Source organism: Dendrobates tinctorius, unplaced genomic scaffold, assembly GCF_039654945.1.
Source record: "Dendrobates tinctorius isolate UK_male_01 unplaced genomic scaffold, ASM3965494v1 ptg000265l, whole genome shotgun sequence".
NCBI lineage: Eukaryota > Metazoa > Chordata > Amphibia > Anura > Dendrobatidae > Dendrobates > Dendrobates tinctorius.
Window position 1 is genome coordinate 6,553,741 of NW_027361932.1, and position 18,265 is coordinate 6,572,005.

The 18,265-nt window shown below is 49.9% G+C and overlaps 1 protein-coding gene across 1 annotated transcript in view; it reads right to left on the reverse strand.

The window, feature by feature from the left end:
• DGCR8 (DGCR8 microprocessor complex subunit) overlaps positions 1-17,862 on the reverse strand; it is a 175,190-nt gene extending 157,328 nt beyond the window's left edge. Inside the window, exon 1 of the mRNA XM_073559047.1 lies at positions 17,675-17,862. The gene's annotated coding sequence lies outside the window, so the exon portion shown is untranslated. The remainder of the gene's footprint in view (positions 1-17,674) is intronic.
• Between the last annotated feature and the right edge of the window lie 403 nt (positions 17,863-18,265).

An 18,265-nucleotide genomic window follows, 5' to 3' on the forward strand; every position in this document is an offset into this window, starting at 1 on the left:
CCTAGTAAAATTATGCTTGGCTAGTAGCAAGAAGATATTGTCTAGGCTTGAACCAGAGGTGTATATTGAAAACTAGAAGCCCCATAAAAAAAAGACCATCTTTACATCTCCCCTCCATGCTGCCAATAAACCACAGATAGATTTTCTGTGATCCTGTTGCATATGCTCAAAAGAGATGATAGAGTACTTTCACCTACAAAGGCTATAGTTGCAGTTCAACGCAGCATCTCGGGAGTTAAACTGCTGCATACTGAGCTAGGTCTTATAACAATTACAGCCTTTGGCTGGTCTGTAAACTAGGGCCCCAGCTCCATACAAAAATCGTACTTCTGCCATACAGTGGGATACTCTTAAGGCATATTTAAGAGGATGTCTATCCTCTAAGATTTCTTATATTAAACGGGTAACTTCGAGGGAAGATGATGAGATGGAGCGACGATTGAAAGATTCGGAGGCTGCATACATATCTAATCAGACTAACTGCAATAGAATCGAATGGCTGACTTTTCAAAGGTTATACAACCAATATATAGACAATAAGAAGTCTAAACATAAATTATTCTTTACCCGTCAGTCCTATTTTGAATTAGGAAACCAGGCAAGTAAATTTTTGGCTTTCCGGGTGCGGCAACACAATGCTACAGATTCGCGCACTAGGGTGTTCACTGGTGTCCTCAACTGAAGAAATACTTCATTGTTTTCACAATTACTATGTTGTTATATAAATCTAAGAGTGGCTCTGATATTCTGGAATGTCTAGACAATCAGATATAACATTTCCCACATTGAGTCTTGCCCAGCGGGCCTTTATGGACGCTGAGTTTACTTTGGAGGAGATAGAGAACGCCATGGCGGACATGACCTCTGGGAAGGCTCCTGGGCCATACGGCTTTCCCATTGAACTATACAGGAAATACCGGGATATATTAGCACCACTTCTGTTAAGGGTGTTTCAGGGACTTTGGGGGGGGGGGGTGTCTATGCCAGAATCCTTTAACGAGGCAAATATTTTCGTACTTCAGAAGGAGGGGAAGGACACTTTGGAATGTGGATCTTATCGCCCCATATCGTTAGTAAATGTAAACTATAAAATCTTTACGAAGGTCCTAACCACCAGACTGAATTTGATCATGTTGGATCTTATACATCCAAACCAAACTGGCTTTATGCCTGGTAAGAGTACTTCTATTAACCTCAGGCGGGTCCAGTTTGTGGTTCAATATGGTTCTTTAATACCAGACAATTGGGCATTTGCGTCACTGGACGCGGCCAAGGCCTTTGACTCTCGAGTGGCCATTCCTGTCTGCATGTTTGCAAAGATATGGTTTTGGTTTTAAGTTTCTAAAATGGGTTGGCGTACTATATATCAAACCCAAGGCTTGTATAATTGTAAATAATTCCATTTCTGATTCACTTTCATTATATAGGGGGACCCGTCAGGGGTGCCCCCTTTCCCTGGCCCTCTTCGCCCTTGCGATCAAGGCGTTGGCAATACACATAAGATCTTCCCGATATTAGGGGTATAGATATAGCAGGTCGTGTAGACACCATCGGTTCATATGCTGATGACATGGTGATATTTATGGATAAGGCGGAGGAAACACTGACACAGGTGATTGCCACTATAGATAAATTCAGTAGATACTCGGGCTTATATATAAACTGGGAGAAGTCTGCTCTATTACCTCTCCCCCATGCCCCGAATTGAGCCCCTTTCCTCGCTGCCTATTGCATCTAATTTCAAATATTTAGGTATCCACATATCTCAATACAGTAAACTTGACCTACAACTTAATGTCTACCCACTGCTAGAGCTAGTCAAACCTAAATTTGCAACTTGGAGTAAACTCTCACTATCTGATCAAAATATTGCTCCCTAAGCTCAGCTATTCCCTTCAACACAGTGCTGTACTGGTACCCAGATCCTTCTTTGCAAATTTAAATTCCCAAATTGCATTTTTATATGGGGGAAAACTAGACCCAAACTCAGGTTATCTGTCCTACAGAGACCTAAACAGGGGGTGGGGCAGCGCTACGGGATTTTTTTTCTATATTATCTAACCAGACAGGCTAAAGCCCTAAGTAAATGGATGCCTGATAACTATCTCCCAAATTATGAAAGTCATTTGCATCATGCTGCATGGATTGACTGCCCACTGGGTTTCCTGGAGTCAGAAAAAACTGGTTTCCCTCATCTATTACCCCTGCTTCGACTAGCGCGATCAGTTTGGAGGCAAATTAAAAAAGTTATTAGATTTGAAGACATAATAGCTGAAATGCCCTTGTAGAACAACAAATATTTTACGCTGCTTTTGAGCCACCCATCCACTGACTTCTGGATTCTGTATAATATCTTCTCGGTGAGTGATTTGTATGACTGTGGGACCTTAAAGTCTTTTGAACAACTACAGGCTGAATGTGGTGTCCCGAGATCTCAATTTTTTCACTATCTACAGCTAGGATCAGCCCTTCAGTCACATATAAGATGTATAGGTGCGGGCCGTGCTATCTCATCTCTACCTTTGGAAGGAATTCTTAACTTGCAGGGTCCCCCGATGCCATATCTCCTCCTTATACACATACATGCTATCAGTGGGAGCTGAGTCTGCTATAAGTTCTATTAAGGGGAAGTGGGAGGGGCTCATCCCCGATGTGCAGGAAGAGGAGTGGGACGAGATTCTGGAGTCTCCATTCAGGGTGTCCCCATCGATTAATAGGATGACCCAGTTATATATAATTTACCAATCATACTGGACTCCGACGTGACTTTTTAGGATGGGTCGATTCCAATCATCGGAATGGTTGCGATGTCACTCATCAGATGCAGATTTCATTCATATGGTATGGAGATGCCCTATTACCCTTCACTACTGGAAAGAGGTGACGTCATTATTGACATCCCTGGTGCAAGCTTCTGTTCATCTTGAACTATTGGTCTGTTTGTTTGGGGTATGGGATGAGGAAACTTCGGGTCACTATGTTGGGATTTTGCTACGGGAGACGCTTTTTTGGCACGAAAGGTATTGGCATTACGATGGATGGGAGGCTCATGTCCCTCCCTTAGAGCCTGGATTGAACTAGTGAACTCGGTTGTTCCATATGAGTGAACACTATATCAGAATAGGGAATGTCCGAGTAAATTTGATAAAATTTGGGATAGGTGGAACGCTTCTCATCTTACTCTACAAATGCATAATGACTCGACTTCAATGTAAGGCCTGTTTCACACCTCAGTTTTTTTTCCCCATAGACTTACATTAGCAGCGGATCTTGACTGACAGTCGTCCGTCCCACCCGTTTTTGGCAGATCTGTCAAAACGTTAGCGTCTCCCGGGCGGATGGGATGGACTCTGCAACGCTTTTTCCGAGCGACGGTCCGCTAATTTCTATTGCGCATGCCCGGCAGATTCGCTGGAGCTGGGCTTTTAACCCCTGAATGGCGTTCCGGAACATCCATGCAAAGAACTCTCTCTCTTCCAGGCTGCGGTTCCTTTAAATTTCCCCTCTAGCGGATCCGTACACAACACGGATCCTGTAGCATCCGTTTGGCCCATGACGGAGGCGGATCCGCTTTTAACCGCTCTGGCGGATTTGCCTCCCATCAAAATAACGGAAATGTGAAACAGGCCTAAGGAGTCAGGTTTCTCGTTTTGGGGGCATCACATAGAGGATAATATGCCCTGCTAGGTACTAACCACGAAGGCTGTCCAGTTATTCAAACTTATCTGAGCACACAAACCACCAAGGGTGCCCAAACTTTTGCATTGGCCCATTTTCCTTGTTGTAATTACAACAATTAAAAAACACTTTTTTTGGCCTAAAATACAAAGGAAATGTGTAATATTTAATGTTAGGCCTTTTAGAGATGATTTCATCTTCAACTTGCTTAGGCTGGTTTCACATTAGCGTTTTTTAGCGCTGCACTTTGTGCGCGTCCATGCGCATGCGTCCTGCACCCCTATGTTTAACATGGGGGAGCATGGTCTAGCGTTTTCACGAGTTTGTATGCGTTTTCGTGCGCATGCTTTTTTTGTAGTGTGCGCGTAGGCGCGCTGGACGCAACCTGTTGCATTTTTGGTCCGTCCAACCTGTCAAAAAAACGCATGTGCACGGAATGCACCAAAATAACACATTACAGTCTATGGGAACACAGGTCTGCACATGGACATGCGCACGCCTGCGTTTAAAATCGCATGCGTTTTAAGAGTTAACATGGCTAGAAACTTATTAAAACGCATGAGCCTAAAAAAAGCAAACACATGCAAAACGCATGATGTGTTTTTTGCATGCATTTCTCTTGCGCACGAAGTACAGTGCTAAAAAACGCTAATGTGAAAGTAGCCTTAGCTGTTCACAAAAACAGTAATTTTGACCAAAGGTGCCCAAACTTTTACATGCCACTGTACATACCGTATTATTCGGATTTTAAGACGCACTTTTTTGCCCCAAATTTGGGGGGAAAATGGGGGTGCGCCATATAATGCAGATATACCTTACAGAGTAGCGTTGCTGCAGGCTGGATGAGGAGGTGCCCAAGCTGCAGGGGTGTCGGGCGGTGCTGCCCAGTGGTGCTCATGCTGGTCTCTGTTGGAGCCCCCGGCAGTTCCATGTGTTTCCTGTGCGGTGAACATCGGGAAAATGGCCGCCAGGGGCGGCTCATGCGCAGATGGAGATCTCGGAACCGAAATCTCGGGAGATGAGATTTCAGAGCTGAGATCTCATCTCCTGATATCTTGGTGCTGAGATCTCCCAATATCTTGGGTGCTGAGATCTCCATCAGCGCATGCGCCGTCTCCTGGCGGCCATTTTCTCTGGAGTCCACCGCACTGGAAACCATGGAAGAACTGCCGGGGGCTCTGGCCTTTCACAAAATGTCGGCAGAGCCCCACTGCAGCACAGGAGACACCCGCAGCAGCACTGGGCGGCACTGCCCAACAGCCCCGCAGCACCAGGGGGCAGGGGGTATCACTGTAAATAAGTTTTAGGCAGGTGTTGAAAAAAGCTGTAACGTAACAGTGTTTGTTACTGGGAAGCCGCAGAGGCGCACCACACCTTGAAACACCCCTCATTCCAGCCTGCAGCCACACCCCACTCCTGCCTCCTCCAGCAGCGACCCTGGTACCCCACTTCACCACAGCCACCACCCCCAATAAGCAATAAGACGCATGGATTATACAGTGCCTTGCAAAAGTATTCGGCCCCCTGGAACTTTTCAACCTTTTCCCACATATCAAGCTTCAAACATAAAGATACCAAATGTAAATTGTTGGTGAAGAATCAACAAGAAGTCTAACACGATTGTGAAGTTGAACGAAATTTATTGGTTAATTTAAATTTTTGTGAAAGTCAGAAACTGAAAAGTGGGGCGTGCAATATTATTCAGCCCCTTTACTTTCAGTGCAGCAAACTCACTCCAGAAGTTCATTGTGGATCTCTGAATGATCCAATGTCGTCCTAAATGACTAATGATGATAAATATAATCCACCTGTGTGTAATCAAGTCTCCGCATAAATGCACCTGCTCTGTGATAGTCTCAGGGTTCTGTTTGAAGCACAGAGCATCATGAAGACCAAGGAACACAACAGGCAGAACCGTGATACTGTTGTGGAGAAGTTTAAAGCCGGATTTGGATACAAAATGATTTCCAAAACTTTAAACATCCCAAGGAGCACTGTGCAAGCGATCATATTGAAATGGAAGGCGTATCATACCACTGAAAATCTACCAAGACCCGGCCGTCCCTCTAAACTTTAATCTCAAACAAGGAGAAGACTGATCAGAGATGCAGCAGAAGCCCATGATCGCTCTGGATGAACGGCAGAGATCTACAGCTGACGTGGGACAGTCTGTCCATAGGACAACAATCAGTCGTACACTGCACAAATCTGGCCTTTATGGAAGAGTGGCAAGAAGAAAGCCATTTCTCAAAGATATCCATAAAAAGTGTTGTTTAAATTTTGCAACAAGCCACCTGGGAGACACACCAAACATGTGGAAGAAGGTGCTCTGATCAGATGAAACCAAAATCGAACTTTTTGGCAACAATGCCAAACGATATGTTTGGCGTAAAGGCAACACAGCTCATCACCCTGAACACACCATCCCCACTGTCAAACATGGGGGTGGCAGCATCATGGTTTGGGGCTGCTTTTCTTCAGCAGGGACAGGGAAGATGGTTAAAATTGATGGGAAGATGGATGGAGCCAAATACAGGACCATTCTTGAAGAAAACCTCTTGGAGTCTGCAAAAGACCTGAGATTTGTCTTCCAACAAGACAATGATCCCAAACAAAGCAAAATCTACAATGGAATGGTTCACAAATAAACGTATCCAGGTGTTAGAATGGCCAAGTCAAAGTCCAGACCTGAATCCAATCGAGAATCTGTGGAAAGAGCTGAAAACTGCTGTTCACAAACGATCTCCATCCAACCTCACTGAGCTCGAGCTGTTTGCCAAGGAAGAATGGGCAAGAATTTCAGTCTCTCAATGTACAAAACTGGTAGAGACATACTCCAAGTGACTTGCAGCTGTAATCGCAGCAAAAGGTGGTGCAACAAAGTATTAAGTTAAAGGGGCCGAATAATATTGCACGCCCCACTTTTCAGTTTTTGATTTTCCACAAAAATTTAAAATAACCAATAAATTTCGTTCAACTTCACAATTGTGTCTCACTTGTTGATTCTTCACCAAAAACTATTTTTTTCCTCAAAATTTGGGGTGCGTCTTATAATCCGGAGCGTTTTATAATCCAAAAAATATGGTATAGACTAGAGTACATATCATTAGAATTGGATGAACATCTGTCAGTGGGCAAGGGTGAGCCCTTTAGTGGTCTTGTGGCCTGCCACTGTTTTGAACTACCGTATATACTCGAACATAAGCCGAGATTTTCAGCCCATTTTTTTGGCGTGAAAGTCCGTCCCTCCCCCCCCCGGCTTATATTCGAGTCATATACACCAGGGGGTCGGGGGTTGTCAGGTCATACTTAGCAGTCCTGGCGCGGTCTCTCTCTGCAGCCCCCAGCTTCTCCACGATCTCCCTTCCTTCCTTCAGCGGTCACATGGTACCCCTCATAAAACTCACGAATATGCGCATATTCATGAGTTTAATGAGCGGTACCACGTGACCGCTGAAGGCAGGAAGGGAGACAGTGGGAGAACGCAGAGACCGCGCCAGGACGGGTAAGTATAGCGATATTCACCTGTCCGGGGACAATCGCTGCTGGTTGCTGTCTGGCACGTCATCTGTCAGTGACGTTCAGACAGCAGCGGGCACGGTAACGTAGTTAGTGCGCGCCGCGCCCCCTGCAGTCTGAACGTCACTGACAGTTGACGTGCCAGACAGCAGCAAGCAGCGATGGACCCCGGACAGATGAATATCTCAAGTGCCAGCAGTGACACCGGCAACTGGCCCCCCAAACACGGAGAGGTGAGTATGTCATTTCATTTAGCATATTGGGGTATAATCTATGGAGCATCTTATGGGGGCAGCATATAGGGGCATAATCTATGGAACATCTTATGGGGGCAGCATATGATGACAGTCTATGGAGCATCTTATGGGGGCAGCATATAGGGGCATAATCTATGGAGCATCTTATGGGGGCAGCATATGGGGCATCTAGTAGGGGCAACATATTGGGGCATAATCTATGGAGCATCTTATAGGGGCAGCATATTGGGGCATAATCTATGGAATTTCTTATGGGGGCAGCATATAGGGGCATAATCTATGGAGCATTTTATGGGGGCATAATCACGGGAGCATCTTATAGGGGCAACATATTGAGGCATAATCTATGGAGCATCATATGGGGGCAGCATATGGAGCCATAATCTATGGAGCATTTATTGGGCAGCATATGGGGGCATAATCTATGGAGCATCTTATGGGGGCAGCATATGGGGGCATAATCTGAAGTATTTTATGGGGGCAGCATACAGGGGCATAATCTATGGAGCATCTTATGGGGGCAGCATATGGGGCATCTTAAAGGGGCATAATCTATTAAACATCTTATGGGGGCAGCATATAGGGGCATAATCTATGGAGCATTTTATGGGGCAGCATATTGAGGCATAATCTATGGAGCATCTTATGGGGGGAGCATATGGGGGCATAATCTATGGAGCATTTATGGGGGCAGCATATGGGGGCATAATCTATGTAGCATCTTATGGGGGCATAATCTATGAAGCATCTTATGGGACCATAACCTTTATGGCGCAGCATATGGGGCATATTATTCTATGGAGCATCTTATGGGGCCATTATTAACCTTTGTGCAGCATTATATGGGGTGTATTTTGTATGGAGCATCTTATGAGGCTATCATGAATTGTATGGAGCATTATGTGGGGCTCCTGATTTAATATGGATATTCAAAAACATTTAACCTACTGATGTCTCAATTAAATTTTACTTTTATTGGTATCTATTTTTATTTTTTAAATTCACCAGTAGCTGCTGCATTTTCCACCCTAGGCTTAAACTTGAGTCAATAAGTTTTCTTGTGGCAAAATTGGGGGAGGGGGACGGTTCATACTTGAGTATATCCAGTAATTAAAGAGTTACTGTCAGGGCCCTCTAGCCAAGCAGTTATCAAATAATTCCCTGGCCTAAACATGCCTTTATAATGTTATTCACTTAAATTTATAAGCTTAGTTTTTCTTATGCTAATTAGGATTTTGATTAGTCTGGGGAAAATAATCCACAATCTACTAGTCAGCCCACTTTCCATGTTATCACGCCACTGTGGGAGTGATAAGCCGGATTACTTACCGGTAATGCTCTTTTAATGAGTCCACGACAGCACCCACTGGAGGTATCGGATCCGCCCATTTGGAACAGGAAACCCTACAGGAAAGATAAAAGGGGCGGTCCGCCTTTCCTCCTCAGTTTTACGTTTCAGAGTACCAGAAGGACCGCCAAGGATTAGGCAATGTTCTCTTATTTTAACATATTTCTTATCCATTATTTGGTTAATATACTTTAACTATTAATATCTTTAGGGAGGGAAGTGAGCGGGTGCTGTCGTGGACTCATTAAAAGAGCATTACCGGTAAGTAATCCGGCTTTTAACTCCTCGCCACGACAGCACCCACTGGAGAGATTCCAGAGACCATCACCTGGGTGGGACCACCGTGCCAAGGATAGTCCTGCCAAAGCTTAAGTCAGAGGTTGATGAAAGATCAAGTCTGTAGTGCTTATAGAAGGTAGAAGGGGATGACCAAACTGCCGCCTTACATATAGTTTCAATCGGAACATCTCCCTTTTCCGCCCAAGAGGTTGCCATTGCCCTGGTGGAATGCGCCCTGATGTTCCCTGGAGGATCTTCATTTTTTGCGGAGTAGGCTAAACGAATGGCCTCTCTGATCCACCGGGAAATGGTGCTCTTCGTGACTCCATACCCCTTCTTACAGCCCTGAAATGAAACAAATAGGGCCCTGCTCTGCCTCCAACAGTTGGACCTCTCAATACATTTTAGGACAGTTCTTTTGACGTCCAGAGTATGGAACTTCTGCTCTTCCGGAGTAGAGGGATTTTTATAGAAGGTTGGGAGGAGTATCTCCTGAGATCTATGGTATTTTGTTGCCACTTTTGGCAGGTAGGCAGGGTCTGGTTTTAATACTAATCTGTCTTGGTATTCTTGGAAAAAAGGTGGATCTATTGACAAGGCCTGAATATCACCCACTCTTCTAGCTGAGGTCAGTGATACTAAGAGGGCCATTTTAAGTGCTAAGTATTTGAAGGGTATTGTGTCGATCGGCTCAAAGGGGTCTACCGTTAGGGCGTCTAAGACCAGATTTAGATCCCATGTAGGGACGGAGGGTATGTGGATTGGAGCTATTCGTTCACATGCTGTAATAAAACGAGTTATCCACTTGTTGCCTGCTATATTATGGCCATATAGTGCTCCTAATGCCGATATTTGTACTCTCAGTGTATTTACTGCTAAGCCTAAGTCTTTCCCCTTCTGCAGAAATTCCAAGATTGGGATTATCGGAACTTCTGTTGTAGGAGGTACTGTATGGAATTGAAGAAATTTTTTCCATATTCTAGTGTAAATTTGGGTTGTGGACTGTTTTCTACTTTGTAGTAGTGTAGTAATTAAGGACTCCGAGAATCCTCTTGTCCTCAATAACTGCCTCTCAAATTCCACGCCGTCAAGTGCAAGCTGAGCACTTGAGGGTGGAAAAAGGGGCCTTGGGAGAGTAGATTGGCAGTCGGAAGGACCCAAGGATCTGTTATCGACATAATCTGCAGCCACGAAAACCACGGTCTTTTTGGCCAGAACGGTGCTATTAAGATTATTCTTGCTTTGTCGTCTCTGATCTTCCGAATTACTTGAGGTAGGAGGATCAATGGAGGGAACGCATACGCTAGGTTGAAATTCCATGGAACTAGAAAGGCGTCCAGTATGTTTGGGTGATCTGACGGAGATAGGGAGGCAAAAGTTTTTATCTGCCTGTTCTCTCTTGTGGCGAAAAGATCCACCTCGGGTTGTCCCCATGCGGCTACTATGTCCCTGAAGACCTTCCGATTGAGGCACCACTCTCCTTGTCGTAGAGTGTGACGGCTTAGGAAGTCTGCCTTTTGATTGCTCTCGCCTCTTATATGAAGGGCCGAGAGGGACAAAAAATAGTTTTCTGCTAAGTTTAAAATTCTTGCTGCTGAAGACATCAGAGTCTCTGATCGAGTTCCTCCTTGTCTGTTTATATATGCCACTGTGGTGGTATTGTCAGACAGGATCCTTACATGCTTCTGTTGGAGCTGCGGAAGGAAGTTGTATAGAGCATAGAACACTGCAGTCAGTTCTTTTAAATTAGATGAGTAATCACATTCCTCTTTACTCCACCTTCCCTGATAAAACCCATTCTCCATGTGGGCTCCCCAGCCCTGGGGACTGGCATCGGTGGTTACGATACAGGATGGAACTATAACCCATGGAACTCCTGAACATAAATGATCATCGTCTAACCACCACTCTAGGGAAGTCAAGACTTCTTGTGACAGGGTTATTTTGCTCTGTAAATGACCACTATGTCGCTTATCCTCCTGGAGGATCTGGTGTTGTAGCGTACGGGCATGGCACTGGGCCCACCGGACTGCCGGGGTGCAAGAATTTAGTGATCCTAATAGTGACATTGCTCCTCTTAAGGATACACGTGGTTTATCTATAGCTGCTTGTATTTTTTGTTTTGTGAGGATGATTTTTACCTGGGGTAGTAGACATCTCTGGGTCAAGGAATCTAGTTGAAATCCTAGAAATGTCTGGAGAGATTGCGGATCGAGTCTGGACTTTTGGATATTGATGATCCAGCCAAGGCTCTGAAAAGAGGAGATTGCGTCAGTCACGCGTTCAGTACATTGTTTGACTGAATTCCCAATTACTAGAAGTCGTCTAGATATGGCACAATTAGTGTGTCCTTTTGGCGAAGGTAGGCCATCACTTCTGCCATCACCTTGGTAAATATTCTCGGTGCCGTGGAAAGCCCGAAGGGCATGGCCGCGTATTGGAAATGACGAATCCTTCCCTCGACTTCCACTGCGACTCTTAGGTATTTCTGGAATCTGTTGTGTATAGGGAGATGATAATAAGCATCTTTTAAATCAATCCCTGCCATTACGCAATTTGGGAAAAGAAGCTTTATAGTGGATCTGATTGATTCCATTTTGAACTTATAATTTTTTATAAATGAATTTAGCTTCTTTAAATTAATAATGGTTCTAAATGTACCGTCTGGTTTAGACACCAAAAACAGGGGAGAGTAAAAGCCTCTACCTTGTTGTTCCTCAGGGACGTCAACTAAAACTTTTTTAGCTAGCAGGACTCGAATCTCGTCTTCGAGAGCCTTTTGCTGAAGTGAGGAATTAAGGCGAGTTATAACAAAGAACTCATAGGGGATCCGAAGGAATTCAATCTTTATTCCTTCCTTGATTATATTCAAAATCCATGGGTTTAACGTAATCTGTTCCCACTTGGTAAAAAAAAATTTTAATCTACCCCCAACTGGTGGGTCTAAACTTTTAATTTTTTTCTCTCCTATATGTTGGCCCTCTGAAGATGGTACCCTTCTGCTTTTAGTCTTTCGTGGCCCATCTGTTCGTTCTGTCCGATTGCCTTCTTCTCCCGAATGGCCGTCTTTTAAAGGTTTTCCTATAAAACGGAATGGGAGAATCACTGAAGGCCTTTTTCCTTTCTTTTGCCTTGGCGAGAATTTCGTCTAAGGCTTTTCCGAAGAGGAACTCACCCTCGCATGGGGTTGCACTAATTTTGGATTTTGACTGTGCATCCCCTTTCCAGCTCTTTATCCACAGCGCGCGTCTGGCGTTATTCACCAGGGCTGCCGACCTTGCTGCCAGTCTTAGGGTGTTCGCTGAAGCGTCTGCCATAAAGGCAGCTGCCCCTCTTATCAACGGGATGGCTGCACGCAGTTTCTCCCTTGACACTCTTTGCTCAATCTGCTGGTCTAATTGATCTAGCCATACCAGCATTGACCTAGCAGTACATGTGCTGGCTATTGCGGGTTTGAATACCCCGGTGGTGGATTCCCAGGACCTTTTGAGCGAAGATTCAGCCTTTCGGTCCAATGGGTCTGCTAACAATCCTGCGTCCTCGACCGGGATCGAGGTTTGTTTGGAAGTGGAGGATATGACAGCGTCCACCTTTGGTATTTTAGTCCATTTTAATAGATCTTCATCAGTGAACGGATACTTCCGTTTTGAAGCGGATGGGAGAAAACCCCTCTGGTCGTGTTTTTCCCACTCTCTTTTGATGAGATCTTTAATTGCCGGTATCACTGGAAATGATCTCCTCTTTTTCTCTGCCAATCACGCAAACATAATGTCCTGCGCGGTCTGGGCTCCCCTTTCCTCTTCACACCCCATAGTAATTCTAACCGCTTTTACCAGGTTATCTACGCTGTCCAGTGGAAAACATGCGCGTCCTTCCACCTCCGAGGATGATGATGAGGACGTGGATGCGGAGCCTGAGATTAACTCCTGTTCTTCCTCTGACTCTGAACTAACAATGACCTGTTTTCTATGACTGGACTCTGCGGGAGTGCTGGCGCGGTTGATGGCTTGTATTTCCTCCCTAATTATGGCTCGGATATCCTTAGAAGATATCGTCGACCCCTGCCTGGTCTCTTTAATGCATTGTTTGCAGAGTTTTTTGGGGTAGGAGTCAGGGAGAGGCTCTGAACATAATGCGCATTCTTTATGTTTTGTTTTTCCTTTGACTGAAGTGGGAGGTCAAAGGTAAAGAGAGGGGGGAGGGGGGGGGAGGAGAGGAGGTTAGCTTAATAGGTAGAGCATATGCTTTGCACACTCACCCAGTGAAGCTTAATACCGGTTCGGATGGCTGAGACGGTTTGGATCGGGTTTCTGCTGCCTCGCTCCTGCGGGCAGTCTCTGTCCTGGCGCTGCGGTCCCTGGTGGAGTTGCCCCCAGCTGAATCCCCTGCTGGGGTCTGCGACTCTGCGGGGGACGACATGTTCCAACGTTGCAGCGCTGTTTTATCTGTACACTTATCGTACCCCCGGAAGTCGCCCTGTCACAGGGCGCATGCTCCGCGTCATCGCCATCTTACCCCGGAAGTTCAACCATTACTTCCGTGGTTTAGGAGCGTCGGGCGCCGGCCTGCTCCCGTGCCACCGCTATTGACACGCGTGGCTCGCGCGCTCATGGCCTCACCATCCACGTTATACCCCCACCGATGGGGGGGGGGGGGATCTCCCGGATGCCAGACCGGCCCGCTCCCTGGTAAGACCGGGCGGCCCTCCCCGGACCCGGCCATTACCACTATGCCACCAGACGAGGGGGGAGCCGTCAAACGGAGTCTCCCCCGACGCTGCTTCCGGACCGCAGCCCCTGCCGTTCCCGAAGAGACCGCACAGGCGGATGCATGGCCCAGGTAAGATCCTGCAGGATCCTGCTCCATTTGGAACAGGAAACAAAAACTGAGGAGGAAAGGCGGACCGCCCCTTTTATCTTTCCTGTAGGGTTTCCTGTTCCAAATGGGCGGATCCGATACCTCCAGTGGGTGCTGTCGTGGCGAAGAGTAAAAACATGATTTGCAAGAGCTGACGTTATCACTCCCACAAGGACGTGATAACATGCAAATAGGGCTGACCAGTCAAAGGCTTATTAGCATAAGAAAAAACGGAGCATAGAAATACTTAAGGTAGTTTAAACATGGTTTTAAGTGAATAACTTTGTAAAGGGCTGGTTAGTCAGGGAATTTAGTCATACATATGTGAATGATGCTGGATTGGGGGGCATGGGGGATCTGACAGGCTTCCTTTAATGAAGGAGGGATGAAATCTGTTTGACCCCTCCCATAGACATGCATCAGAGTAATTGTGAAGGAGGAGAAGGTACAAGTCAGAGCGGTTAGGTCAGAGAATAAGAAATAAGACAAGCACAGGCTTGCTTCAACAACAGAGAGACTGGGCTGTTGAAAGCCTGATGAGGGGTAAGTGAGGAGGACAATGTATGTATTGATCATGGCCAGCTCCTGCAAGGACTGATCCGTATTCTAGCAGCTGCCCTCAGGACATACTATGGAATCAGAAGACCCACGCACTACAGAGTATCACTCGTATCTCGATGATGAAGATCTCCCATGGAATAATAATCCCTTATCACAATGTACAGCATACTGTCTGCTCCATCTTTCCAATTGATTTCCATGTAATTTGTATCTGTCGCCATAGTATGTACTGTCCCCATATGTAGTGATGAAATATGATCAGCAGGTATTAGGAATGTGAGGACACGTGTGATGATACTGCACAAGTCATCTTCAGGAGTGATGGACAGCAGATCACAGGGTCACAGCACGAGATTATGTTATCAGACCCTCATGCTTCAGTAAGGCTGGTTTCACATTAGCGTTCTTGTGTACAGCGTTTGCGGCGCATCCATGCGCATGTGCCCCATCTTTAACATGGAGGGCGCATGCGTTTTTCGTCGTGTGCGCCTGTGCACTACAGACGCAACATGTTACATTTTTGGATGCTCCGAAATTTGTCAAAAAAAACGCATGCGCACTGAATGCGACAAAATAACGCATCACAGTCAATGGGAACGCAGGCCTGCGCATGGAAATGAGCACGCCTGTGTTTTCATGAGCATGCGTTTTTGTTTTTAAATTGTGTAGACACTGGGTTTACCCATAAAGAACGAATGCGCCTAAAAAACACAAACGCATGATGGTTTTTTTGCATGCGTCTCTATTGCGCACGATGCGCTGCGCATAAAAGCGCTAATGTGAAACCAGCCTAACTTAAACACAAGTGAGGTGCAGGGGGGGGGGGGGGGGGGGGGAGCGCGGCGAGGTACACACCGATGATGGGGGGGGGGAGCGCGGCGGAGCACACACCGATGATACGGGGGGGGGAGAGCGGCGTTGGGGCACACACCGACGATGGGGGGTGAAAGCGCGGCGGGGCACACACCAATGATGGGGGGGGAGCGCAGCGGCGGGGCACACACCGATGATGGGGGGGGAGCGCAGCGGCGGGGCACACACCGATGATGGGGGGGGGGGGGAGCGCAGCGGCGGGGCACACACCTGTGGGGGGGAGCGCGGCGGCGGGGCACACACCGATGATGGGGGGGGGGGAGCGCGGCGGCGGGGCACACACCGATGATGGGGGGGGGGAGCGCGGCGGCGGGGCACACACCGATGATGGGGGGGGAGCGCGGCGGCGGGGCACACACCGATGATGGGGGGGGAGCGCGGCGGCGGGGCACACACCGATGATGGGGGGGAGCGCGGCGGCGGGGCACACACCGATGATGGGGGGGAGCGCGGCGGCGGGGCACACACCGATGATGGGGGGGGGGGAGCGCAGCGGCGGGGCACACACCTGTGGGGGGGAGCGCGGCGGCGGGGCACACACCGATGATGGGGGGGAGCGCGGCGGCGGGGCACACACCGATGATGGGGGGGAGCGCGGCGGCGGGGCACACACCGATGATGGGGGGGAGCGCGGCGGCGGGGCACACACCGATGATGGGGGGGAGCGCGGCGGCGGGGCACACACCGATGATGGGGGGGGGGGGAGCGCAGCGGCGGGGCACACACCTGTGGGGGGGAGCGCGGCGGCGGGGCACACACCGATGATGGGGGGGGGGGAGCGCGGCGGCGGGGCACACACCGATGATGGGGGGGAGCGCGGCGGCGGGGCACACACCGATGATGGGGGGGAGCGCGGCGGCGGGGCACACACCGATGATGGGGGGGAGCGCGGCGGCGGGGCACACACCGATGATGGGGGGGAGCGCGGCGGCGGGGCACACACCGATGATGGGGGGGAGCGCGGCGGCGGGGCACACACCGATGATGGGGGGGAGCGCGGCGGCGGGGCACACACCGATGATGGGGGGGAGCGCGGCGGCGGGGCACACACCGATGATGGGGGGAGCGCGGCGGCGGGGCACACACCGATGATGGGGGGGAGCGCGGCGGCGGGGCACACACCGATGATGGGGGGGAGCGCGGCGGCGGGGCACACACCGATGATGGGGGGGAGCGCGGCGGCGGGGCACACACCGATGATGGGGGGGAGCGCGGCGGCGGGGCACACACCGATGATGGGGGGGAGCGCGGCGGCGGGGCACACACCGATGATGGGGGGGAGCGCGGCGGCGGGGCACACACCGATGATGGGGGGGAGCGCGGCGGCGGGGCACACACCGATGATGGGGGGGAGCGCGGCGGCGGGGCACACACCGATGATGGGGGGGGAGCGCGGCGGCGGGGCACACACCGATGATGGGGGGAGCGCGGCGGCGGGGCACACACCGATGATGGGGGGGAGCGCGGCGGCGGGGCACACACCGATGATGGGGGGGGAGCGCGGCGGCGGGGCACACACCGATGATGGGGGGGAGCGCGGCGGCGGGGCACACACCGATGATGGGGGGGGAGCGCGGCGGCGGGGCACACACCGATGATGGGGGGGAGCGCGGCGGCGGGGCACACACCGATGATGGGGGGGAGCGCGGCGGCGGGGCACACACCGATGATGGGGGGGAGCGCGGCGGCGGGGCACACACCGATGATGGGGGGGAGCGCGGCGGCGGGGCACACACCGATGATGGGGGGGAGCGCGGCGGCGGGGCACACACCGATGATGGGGGGGAGCGCGGCGGCGGGGCACACACCGATGATGGGGGGGGAGCGCGGCGGCGGGGCACACACCGATGATGGGGGGGAGCGCGGCGGCGGGGCACACACCGATGATGGGGGGGAGCGCGGCGGCGGGGCACACACCGATGATGGGGGGGGGCGGCGGGGCACACACACGATGAAGGGGGGGAGCGCGGCAGCGGGGCACGCACCGATGATGGGGGGAGGAGTGCGGGGGGGCACGCACCGATGGGGGAGTAACGCGGCTGGGATCGGCAGGAATACAGGAAGAATGGATCCCACGTATCCCGCAGCGGCTCCGTGTTATCTCCTCACCGTCGTATACAGGGAGACCAGAGCATGCACCGCCACCAGCGCGGCACACAGCGCTGTCTGCTGTATACCAGGTGAGGGGAAGGCCCTCAATGGTGCGGAATGGCGGCCTCCGGTCACGGAACTCCAGCCACAATTCATCAGCTAAGGAGAGTCATTGCAGCCGCCAATGACCTCGCCCGGCCACAATACTCACCCCCTGAGCGAGGCTTCCGCTCCGCTAACACCATCTCTCGACCTGAAAGAAACCCGTCGCCATCTTGCACGGTTCAGCCGGCTCCAGACAACTGCATCGATGAGTCCACCAATCAGAGTGACGGAATGGCCGCTAGCGCAGCCCATCAGCCAATAGTGACTGGTAACGTCATTTCAGCCTTGGAACCGTCTTCCAATCCTGTGCCGTGTAAGGCTGGACGTCTGGATGCAGACAGCCAATTGTAATGAGACACAGTGACGTGTGCAGAAGAGTGCTGCTGTGCTCCCCTCTACCAATAGTGCTGCGCTGTATTACCAGTGTGATTCTACGGGCACGCCTCCCTGGTACATGTAGTAACAAGGGAGAGACGGAATGGTCAGCCAGTAACCATAGCCACAGGTCCCTGAAGCGGACTGCATAGTGCAGGTAGCACTGCTGTCCCCCAGTCTAGTCACAGTCCCACATGCTTCCCACCCTGCAAACAGGGACAGATAATGTGTCACAGCAAGATTTTCGGTTACCATACCTCCCAACCCTCACAGAAGAGAAAAATGGGGATTGTAATTGGCGAATTTGGCGCCTAACCATGAC